This window comes from Carassius carassius, chromosome 48, assembly GCF_963082965.1.
Source record: "Carassius carassius chromosome 48, fCarCar2.1, whole genome shotgun sequence".
Classification (NCBI taxonomy): domain Eukaryota; kingdom Metazoa; phylum Chordata; class Actinopteri; order Cypriniformes; family Cyprinidae; genus Carassius; species Carassius carassius.
Window position 1 is genome coordinate 22,651,155 of NC_081802.1, and position 10,106 is coordinate 22,661,260.

Sequence of the window (10,106 nt, forward strand, 5' to 3'; positions counted from 1 at the left end):
CTGGGGGAAAAAATGGACTGGTAGCACTAGTACAAAGAAAGTTAGAAGAGGAAAATGCAGATGCAGCAGTTGTTCTGCACTGCATTATACACCAACAGGCATTGTGCAGCAAATGCTTGAAATATGAACATGTCATGTCTGTTGTCCTGAAATGTAAACTTTTGGATTTTTTCACAAATTATATAATTATCTTAAAAAAAAAAAAAAAGTCTGTACCCGATCTCAGAATCTAAGTAGGTTTGGGCCTGGTTAATACTTGGATGTTAGACCGCCTGGGAAAGCCAGATGCTTTAAGCTTTTGCATTTTCTTCCATTCTTATAAAATGCTCTACTGATTAGAGTGGCTGATCTTTAAATATCCTTCTCTTTGCAGCAGCCTTCGCTTACGGCCAAACCAACCTGGCTATGCCTGGTCTTGTCTGATCTCGGAAGCTAAGCAGGTTTGGGCCTGGTTAGTTCTAGGATGGGAGACTGTCTGGGAATACCAGGTGCTGTAAAAAAATTTATTTTTTCACTAATTATATAATAATCTTAAAAAAAAAAGAGTCTCTGCCAGATTTCAGAGGCAAAGCAGGTTTGGGCCTGGTTAATACTCGGATTTTAGACTGACTGGAAAAGCCAGTTGCTTTAAGCTTTTGCATTTTCTTCCCTTCCTATAAAATGCTCTACCGATTACAGTGACTGATCTTTAAATAGCCTTCTCTTTGCAGCAGCCTTCGCTTACGGCCATACCAACCTGAGGGCGCTAGAGAGCTACAGGGAGTGTTGGCTGCAGTTGGGAGAGGAAGGCTCCTCCATTTAGATTTTTCTGTTAGTGTTTGTTTTGTGAGTTGTTTTTGGACTTTAGTTTATTTTTTGTGTGGTTAACAGCAGCATCTTGCTGGCTGGAGGGTGGTTAATTTTTTGTTTGTGTTGTTGTACAATGGACGGATTATTGGCAAACGACACTGGACTGGCTGGAGAGACACGTATGGCAAACCACACTGGACTGGAGTATCGAGAACGAGCAGGACACAGTAAAACACAAGATGCAAGAGATAAATTTGGTGAAAGGAAATACTTAAAGGAGGCAACTGTGATTGTGAATGTGGAGAACGTAAATGAGGTGAGAGCTGTGGATATTATTAAAGCGGTCACAGAAAAATGTGGATATGGTAAAATTTTAGCACTAAGGCCAAGACAAGGAAAGGAATATGAACTGACAATGGAGAAAGAAGAAACATGTGATGAACTGACTGAGGGATTGTTAATTAAAGGAGTGAACTTTGAGATAAAGAAACTGCAAAATAGAGATTATCTTGTTTCCTTCATGCACCAGCCCGTCTACCTTGATGATAAAGATTTTTTTAGAAAATTGGAGCGATGGGGAGTTAATCCCATATCGAAATTAAAAAGAAGATGCTACCCGGGCACTGGAATAGAGGATGGAACAAAGTTTTTAAAAGTGAGATTCCCCAAGGAGGTGGCATCATTGCCCTACAGCACAAAGCAGGAAACAGCAGAAGGGCCGCAGTACTTCAGGGTGATGCACAGCCACCAGGTGAAGACCTGTAAGCTGTGCATGAGCCCGGATCATCTGCTTAAAGAATGCCCTGAATTTAAGTGTCACAAGTGCGAGGAAAGGGGACATTTCGCAAGGGATTGCAATGCGGTCAGATGCCCGGAGTGTCAAAAGATTTTAAACAAGTGTGAGTGTTGGATGGAGGGAGAGGAAGGAGGTCTGGAGCATCGGGTGGACGGACAGGTGCATGAAGGAAACACTGAAGAGGAAGGAGATATTGATGAAGGACAAGGGGATGAAGGATTATCACAAAAGGAAACAGAAGGAGGAGCAGGCAACCAAGAGGAAGAAGAAGAAGGAAAAAAGAATGATATGGATGAGGAACAAACAGCAGAACAGAATACCCAATGGACAGAAATGGAAATATCGGACAGTGTTAAAAAACTTCTGGATGACGTGGACGGAGATGGACAAGGAATGTATGATCAAAACAAAGAAATGGACAGTGAAGAAGAAACAAGGATGGACAACATGGGAAAAGACAGAGGGGAGAGAGGACAAAGTAGAAGGAGAACATTAAAGGTAAAACCAAATGTGGAAAATGCAAGAAAAAAGTTAATGACAAGGGGCCGAGTAAAAAGTGTAAACAGATATGAAGTGTTAAGAGGGCTGGAGGGAGAAGATGGAAAATAATGGTTTTTAGGTATTTATTTTTATTTCTTTTAATGGTTTTAAGTTGTGTTACTTTTAATGCAAGGGGATTGATGGAAATGGGTAAATTTGGAAAGGTGAAAGAAATGTGTAAAAGAGAGGATGTGATTTTATTACAAGAAACTAACTGGAGGGAAGAGTACATGACTGAAATAAGGAAAAGGTGGAGCGGAGAGATTTTATATAACAATGGTGATGGGAGGCTGGGAAGAGGAGTTGCGATTTTAATAAAAGAAAACAGTGGGGTATCATGTAAAACAATATATAATGACGTAGATGGGAAATGTATTGCGGTTGAAATGGAGTATGAGGAGAAAAAAGTTATTGTAGTTAATATTCATGCACCGACTGTAGAGAATGAAATGAAGGAATATTTTAATGTATTAAGAGATTTTTAAAAAAAAGCAAAGAAGTTATTATGATGGGTGATTTTAATAACATTTTCAGTAAATTAGAAATGGATGAGGGAATGGTTTTTAAAAATGATAAAGGAAGAAAAGAACTGAAATTATTAATGGAAGAAAATAATATGATTGACGTATGGAGAGAAAGAAATCAAAAAAAGAAAGAATATTCAAGGAGGCAATTAGTAGGGAATTTTATGTGTAAAACAAGGTTTGATTTTATTTTATGTACAAGGAACATTGAAGGATTTATCGGTAATATTAAATATGAAGAATCAAGCTTAAGTGACCATAAACCACTTTTTTTGCAAGTAGACTGGAGTTCAGTGAAAAAAGGGCCGGGGTATGGGTATGCAATAAAATATTGCAAATTAATACAGATATATAAGAGGAAGAAGGAGAGAGAAATAAGAGAAAAATTGGAAAAGGAATTAAATGAGAATGGGAAAGATATACAAAAAATAAAAGAATTGGAGAGAATATTGAAAGACATGGAAGAGAAAAATATGAAGGTACAAGAATAAGAAGTAAAGCTAAATATACTGTGGAGGGTGAAAAATGTACAAAGTTTTTCTTTGATCTAGAAAAATAAGACGGAAAGCTGGAATGATTACAACCCAAATTCCGGAAAAGTTGGGACGTTTTTTAAATTTGAATAAAATGAAAACTAAAAGACTTTCAAATCACATGAGCCAATATTTTATTCACAATAGAACATAGATAACATAGCAAATGTTTAAACTGAGAAAGTTTACAATTTTATGCACAAAATGAGCTCATTTCAATTTTGATTTCTGCTACAGGTCTCAAAATAGTTGGGACGGGGCATGTTTACCATGGTGTAGCATCTCCTTTTCTTTTCAAAACAGTTTGAAGACGTCTGGGCATTGAGGCTATGAGTTGCTGGAGTTTTGCTGTTGGAATTTGGTCCCATTCTTGCCTTATATAGATTTCCAGCTGCTGAAGAGTTCGTGGTCGTCTTTGACGTATTTTTTGTTTAATGATGCGCCAAATGTTCTCTATAGGTGAAAGATCTGGACTGCAGGCAGGCCAGGTTAGCACCCGGACTCTTCTACGACGAAGCCATGCTGTTGTTATAGCTGCAGTATGTGGTTTTGCATTGTCCTGCTGAAATAAACAAGGCCTTCCCTGAAATAGACGTTGTTTGGAGGGAAGCATATGTTGCTCTAAAACCTTTATATACCTTTCAGCATTCACAGAGCCTTCCAAAACATGCAAGCTGCCCATACCGTATGCACTTATGCAACCCCATACCATCAGAGATGCTGGCTTTTGAACTGAACGCTGATAACATGCTGGAAGGTCTCCCTCCTCTTTAGCCCGGAGGACACGGCGTCCGTGATTTCCAACAAGAATGTCAAATTTGGACTCGTCTGACCATAAAACACTATTCCACTTTGAAATAGTCCATTTAAAATGAGCCTTGGCCCACAGGACACGACGGCGCTTCTGGACCATTGTTCACATATGGCTTCCTTTTTGCATGATAGAGCTTTAGTTGGCATCTGCTGATGGCACGGCAGATTGTGTTTACCGACAGTGGTTTCTGAAAGTATTCCTGGGCCCATTTAGTAATGTCATTGACACAATCATGCCGATGAGTGATGCAGTGTCGTCTGAGAGCCCGAAGACCACGGGCATCCAATAAAGGTCTCCGGCCTTGTCCCTTACGCACAGAGATTTCTCCAGTTTCTCTGAATCTTTTGATGATGTTATGCACTGTAGATGATGAGATTTGCAAAGCCTTTGCAATTTGACGTTGAGGAACATTGTTTTTAAAGTTTTCCACAATTTTTTTACGCAGTCTTTCACAGATTGGAGAGCCTCTGCCCATCTTTACTTCTGAGAGACTCTGCTTCTCTAAGACAAAGCTTTTATAGCTAATCATGTTACAGACCTGATATCAATTAACTTAATTAATCACTAGATGTTCTCCCAACAGAATCTTTTCAAAACTGCTTGCTTTTTTAGCCATTTGTTGCCCCCGTGCCAACTTTTTTGAGACCTGTAGCAGGCATTACATTTTAAATGAGCTAATTAAGTGGATAAAAGTGTAAAATTTCTCAGTTTAAACATTTGCTACGTTATCTATGTTCTATTGTGAATAAAATATTGGCTCATGTGATTTGAAATTCCTTTAGTTTTCATTTTATTAAAATTTAAAAAACGTCCCAACTTTTTCGGAATTCGGGTTGTAAAGAAATAAGAGGAAAAAATGGTGTAGTGGTGGAAACAAATGAGGAAATATTAAAAGAAGTAAAAGCATATTATGAGAACCTGTTTAGTACTGAGGGGTTGAGGGAAGAAGAGGAATTGGAGTTACTTAAGCAAATAAAAACAACAGTAGGAGAAGTAGACAAAAAAGAGTGTGATGAAGAGATAAGAGAAGAAGAGATAAAAAGAGCAATAAGTGAATTAAACAAAAATAAAAGTCCAGGTATAGATGGTTTGGGGAGTGAATTTAATATAGTTTTTAAAGATTTTTTTATGAAGAGATTTTTAAGAAAGAGGAAATGAATCAGAGAATGGGGATGGGATTAATAAAGTTGATATATAAAAGAAAAGGAGATAAAGTAGACTTAAAAAATTATAGACCAATTACAATGCTGAATACAGATCTGAAAATTTGAACAAAAGTTTTAGCCAACAGATTGAAAGAGGTAATGCCAACCATAATTGAAACAAATCAAGTGTATGGAGTTAAAGGGAAAGATATAGCGGACACAACTTTAAGTATAATAGATAGAACTAGAATGTACATTTCCTGAAGAAAATGTGAGTGGTGCTTGCAGTGGCAAAACTCGCCCCTCTGTTGCTAAGGTGTGGTTGCTGGGGCCATTGCTAGGGTACCCAGTGTGGTTGCTAAGGTACTCTGGGTGGTTGCTAGGGCCGTTGCTAGGGTACCCGGGGTGGTTGCTAGGGCGGTTGCTAGGGTCCCCATGATGGTTGCTAGGGCCGTTGCTAAGGTACCCAGGGTGGTTGCTAGGGTAATTGGGGTGGTTGCTAAGGTGTTGCTATGTGGTTGCTAGGGTACCCCGGGTGGTTGCTAGGGTCCAAATGATGGTTGCTAGGGCGGTTGCTATGGTAACTCGGGTGGTTGCTAGGCAGTTGCTAAGGTACTTGGGTTGGTTGCTAAGGTGTTGCTAGGCAGTTGCTAGGGCGTTTTGGCTGGTTGCTAGGCAGTTGCTATGGTATCCTGGGTGGTTGCTCTGATGTTACCACGTTGTTGGTAGTTGTCACAGATGGTCACTATGTAGTTTTTATAGAGTCCTTAGCCCATTTGAGCACTTAGCTAATCACTATTAGCATGTAGCTAATCACTGCTAGCATGACTAGCATGTTGGAAGTCCAGTTTGGTACCATGAGTCAACATATCCAACCGCCATGTCTGTACGATGTTCTGATTTAGAGATATAGGTCATGCAAAACGGTTGCTAGGGTAATCCGTTTGGTTGCTAGGGAGTGGCTTGGCAGCTCCCAATGATGATACTCCAAAGGCTGCTTGCCAATATAAACCAACCCCCATGTCTGTACAATGTTCTGATGCAGAGATATAGGTCTTGAGAAATGGTTGCTAGGGTACTCTGGTTGGTTGCTAGGGAGTGGCCTGACAGCTGCCAATGATGATACTTCAAAGGCTGCTTGCCAATATAAACCAACCCCCATGTCTGTACAATGTTCTGATGCAGAGATATAGGTCTTGAGAAATGGTTGCTAGGGTACTCTGGTTGGTTGCTAGGGAGTGGCCTGACAGCTGCCAATGATGATACTCCAAAGTCTGCTAGCCTATATGAATTATATAAACCAACCCCCATGCCTTTATGATATTCAGATTTGAAGATATCTCTCTATGCTTTGGGTCGCTAGGGTGCTCCAAATGGTTGCTAGGGCGTGGCTATGAAGTGTTGAAGGTGACTCGTGATTGGCCGTTTGCTGCCCCGACTCAAATGAGCCCACCCTCATGTTTCTATGACACTTCTATACAAAGTTATTCATTTTATCTTTTTCAATGGAAGTCTATGGAGCTTGTTGCTATGGCGCTCTATATGGTTGCTAGGGCGTGGCTTGATAGATTCACAGTGATCCTGAGAGACTGATTGGTTGCCTGATTCAAATGAGCCCACCCCCTTGTCTCTATGACACTGTGATCCTGAGTTATGTTCAATACAAAATCCCTATGTAATTTCCCATAGTAGGAAAAACACAGTGTTTCAAGGGCGATCCCTCACCATAGTATGTCTATGGGGCAACTTTGGGGGTCTCTAGCGCCCCAGGGGTACAACTTGTACCCCTCTGCGAGGTATGCTCTCGCACAGCCTGATAGCCTCTCCAAATGTGGTGATTCACATGTTTCTGCGAAATTCTCTCTCGGAGCTACGATCCGTCAAAGTTGGCCGTAATGCGTTGTCTATGCGATTTTTCGGCCGATATTTCGCCCGGTGTACGAACATCGTACGCCCGATCGCTTATAAAAGTCATAGCACACCATTCCCGAATAGGCCGCACGATTTGACGCCTCTTTTGCGGGTCTGTGACCAAATATGCGGGACTAGTTACGCGCCGAAATTTTGGCGGAAGAAGAATAATAAGAACTAGAATGTACATTTCCTGAAGAAAATGTGAGTGGTGCTTGCAGTGGCAAAACTCTGCTCCCGGTAGCCACACATGAAGCCTGTGTGATGTTGTGGATCCAAGATATATGCTCTTTATATTCCTATATGGTTGCTAGGGTACTCTACATTGTTGCTATGATGTGGCTATATAGTTTATGGGGTGATATTTAAAGACTATTTGCCAGCCTGAATCCAAAAAGCCAGAGCCAGTGTTTCTATATTGTTATATTGCTGAGATACAGCTTTTAAATATTGTTAAACAGTTGCTAGGTTGCTAAAAGTGGTTGCTAGGGTACCCGGGGTGGTTGCTAGGGCAGTTGCTATGGTCCCCATAATGGTTGCTAGGGCCGTTGCTAGGGTACCCAGGGTGGTTGCTAGGGTAATTGGGGCGGTTGCTAGGGTGTTGCTATGTGGTTGCTAGGGTACTCGGGGTGGTTGCTAGGGTGGTTGCTAGGGTCCCCATGATGGTTGCTAGGGCCGTTGCTAGGGTACCCAGGGTGGTTGCTAGGGTAATCGGGGCGGTTGCTAGGGTGTTGCTATGTGGTTGCTAGGGTACCCGGGGTGGTTGCTAGGTCGGTTGCTAGGGTCCCCATGATGGTTGCTAGGGCCGTTGCTAGGGTAACCAATGGTGGTTGCTAAGGTAATCAGGGCGGTTGCTAGGGTGTTGCTATGTGGTTGCTAGGGTACATGGGATGGTTGCTAGGGTGGTTGCTAGGGTCCCCATGATGGTTGCTAGGGCCGTTGCTAAGGTACCCAGGGTGGTTGCTAGGGTGTTGCTATATGGTTGCTAGGGTACCCGGGGTGGTTGCTAGGGTGGTTGCTAGGGTCCCCATGATGGTTGCTAGGGCCGTTGCTAAGGTACCCATGGTGGTTGCTAGGGTAATCGGGGTGGTTGCTACGGTGTTGCTATGTGGTTGCTAGGGTACCCGGGGTGGTTGCTAGGGCGGTTGCTAGGGTCCCCATGATGGTTGCTAGGGCCGTTGCTAAGGTACCCAGGGTCGTTGCTAGGGTAATCGGGGTGGTTGCTAGGGTGTTGCTATGTGGTTGCTAGGGTAACCTGGGTGGTTGCTAGGCGGTTGCTAGGCAGTTGCTAGGATAATTTTGGTGGTTGCTAAGGTGTTGCTAGGGTGCTCTTGGTGGTTGCTAGGCGGTTGCTATGGTAACCCGGGTGGTTGTTATGATGTTACTAGGTGGTTGGTAGTTGTCACAGTTGGTAACTATGTAGTTATTATATAGTTCTTAGCCCATTTAAGCACTTAGCTAATCACTATTAGCATGTAGCTATTAACTGCTAGCATGACTAGCACACTGGATTTTCTGTTTTGTAGCATGAGTCAAAAGAGCCAACCGCCATGTCGATACGATTTTCTGTTAAAAAGATATAAGACCTACTAGTTGGTTGCTAGGCTACTCTATTTGGTTCCTATGGAGTGGCCCGGCAGCTGCCAATGATGATACTCCAAAGGCTGCTCGCCAATATAATCCAACCTCGACGTCTGTATGATGTTCTGATGCAGAGATATAGATCTTGAAAAATGGTTGCTAGGGTACGCTGTTTGGTTGCTAGGGAGGGGCCTGGATGATACTCCAAAGACTGCTTGCCAGTATGAATGATATAAACCAACCCCCATGCCTTTATGACATTCAGATTGGAAGATATCCCTTCCTGCTTTGGGTTGCTAGGGTGCTCTTAATGGTTGCTAGGGCGTGGCTAGAATGTATTGAAGGTGACTCGGGATTGGCTGTTTGCTGCCCCGAGTCAAACAAGCCCACCCTCATGTTTCTATGACACTTCTTTCCAAAGTAATTAATTTAATGTTTTTCAATAGAAGTCAATGGAGCTTGTTGCTATGGTGCTCTATATGGTTGCTAGGGCGTGGCTTGATAGCTTCATAATGATCCTGAGAAACTGATTGGTTGCCTGATTCAAATGAGCCCACCCCCTTGTCTCTATGACACTGTGATCCTGAGTTATGTTCAATACAAAATCCCTGTGTAATTTCCCATAGTAGGAAAAACACACTGTTTCACGGGCGATCCCTCACCATAGTAAGTCTATGGGGCAACTTTGGGGGTCTCTAGCACCCCAGGGGTACAACTTGTACCCCTCTGCGAGGTATGTTCTCGCACAGCCTGATAGCCTCTCCAAATGTGGTGATTCACATGTTTCTGCGAAATTCTCGCTCGGAGCTACGATCCGTCAAAGTTGGCCGTAATGCATTGTCTATGCGATTTTTCGGCCGTTATTTCGCCCGCTGTACGAACATCGTACACCCGATCGCTTATAAAAGTCATAGCACACTATTCCCGATTAGGCCGCACGATTTGACGCCTGTTTCGTTGGTCTGTGACCAAAACTCTGGGACTAGTTACGAACCGAAAAGTGTACGGAAGAATAATAATAATAACTAGAATGTACATTTCCTGAAGAAAATGTGAGTGGTGCTTGCAGTGGCAAAACTCTGCGCCCTGTAGCCACCCATGACGCCTGTGTGATGTTGTGGATCCAAGATATATGCTCTTTATATTCCTATTTGGTTGCTAGGGTACTCTACATGGTTGCTATGATGTGGCTATATAGTTTATGGGGTGATATTTAAAGACTATTTGCCAGCCTGAATCCAAAAAAGCCAGAGCCAGTGTTCCTATATTGTTATATTGCTGAGATACAGCTTTTAAATATTGTTAAACAGTTGCTAGATTGCTAAAAGTGGTTGCTAGGGCATGGCTATGAAGTTGTTATGTCACTACTTATGGACTGCTTGATAGGCCGAGTCAAAAGAGCCCTCTGCCAAGCTTCTATGACTTTCTGATCCAAAGATATGATGTCAGATAGTTTTTCCAATGTTAAGTCAA

At 42.3% G+C, this 10,106-nt stretch overlaps 1 pseudogene; it reads left to right on the forward strand.

Moving 5' to 3' along the window:
- The first annotated feature begins 381 nt into the window (after positions 1-381).
- On the forward strand, positions 382-500 carry LOC132132009 (5S ribosomal RNA; annotated as a pseudogene).
- The last annotated feature ends 9,606 nt before the right edge of the window (positions 501-10,106 follow it).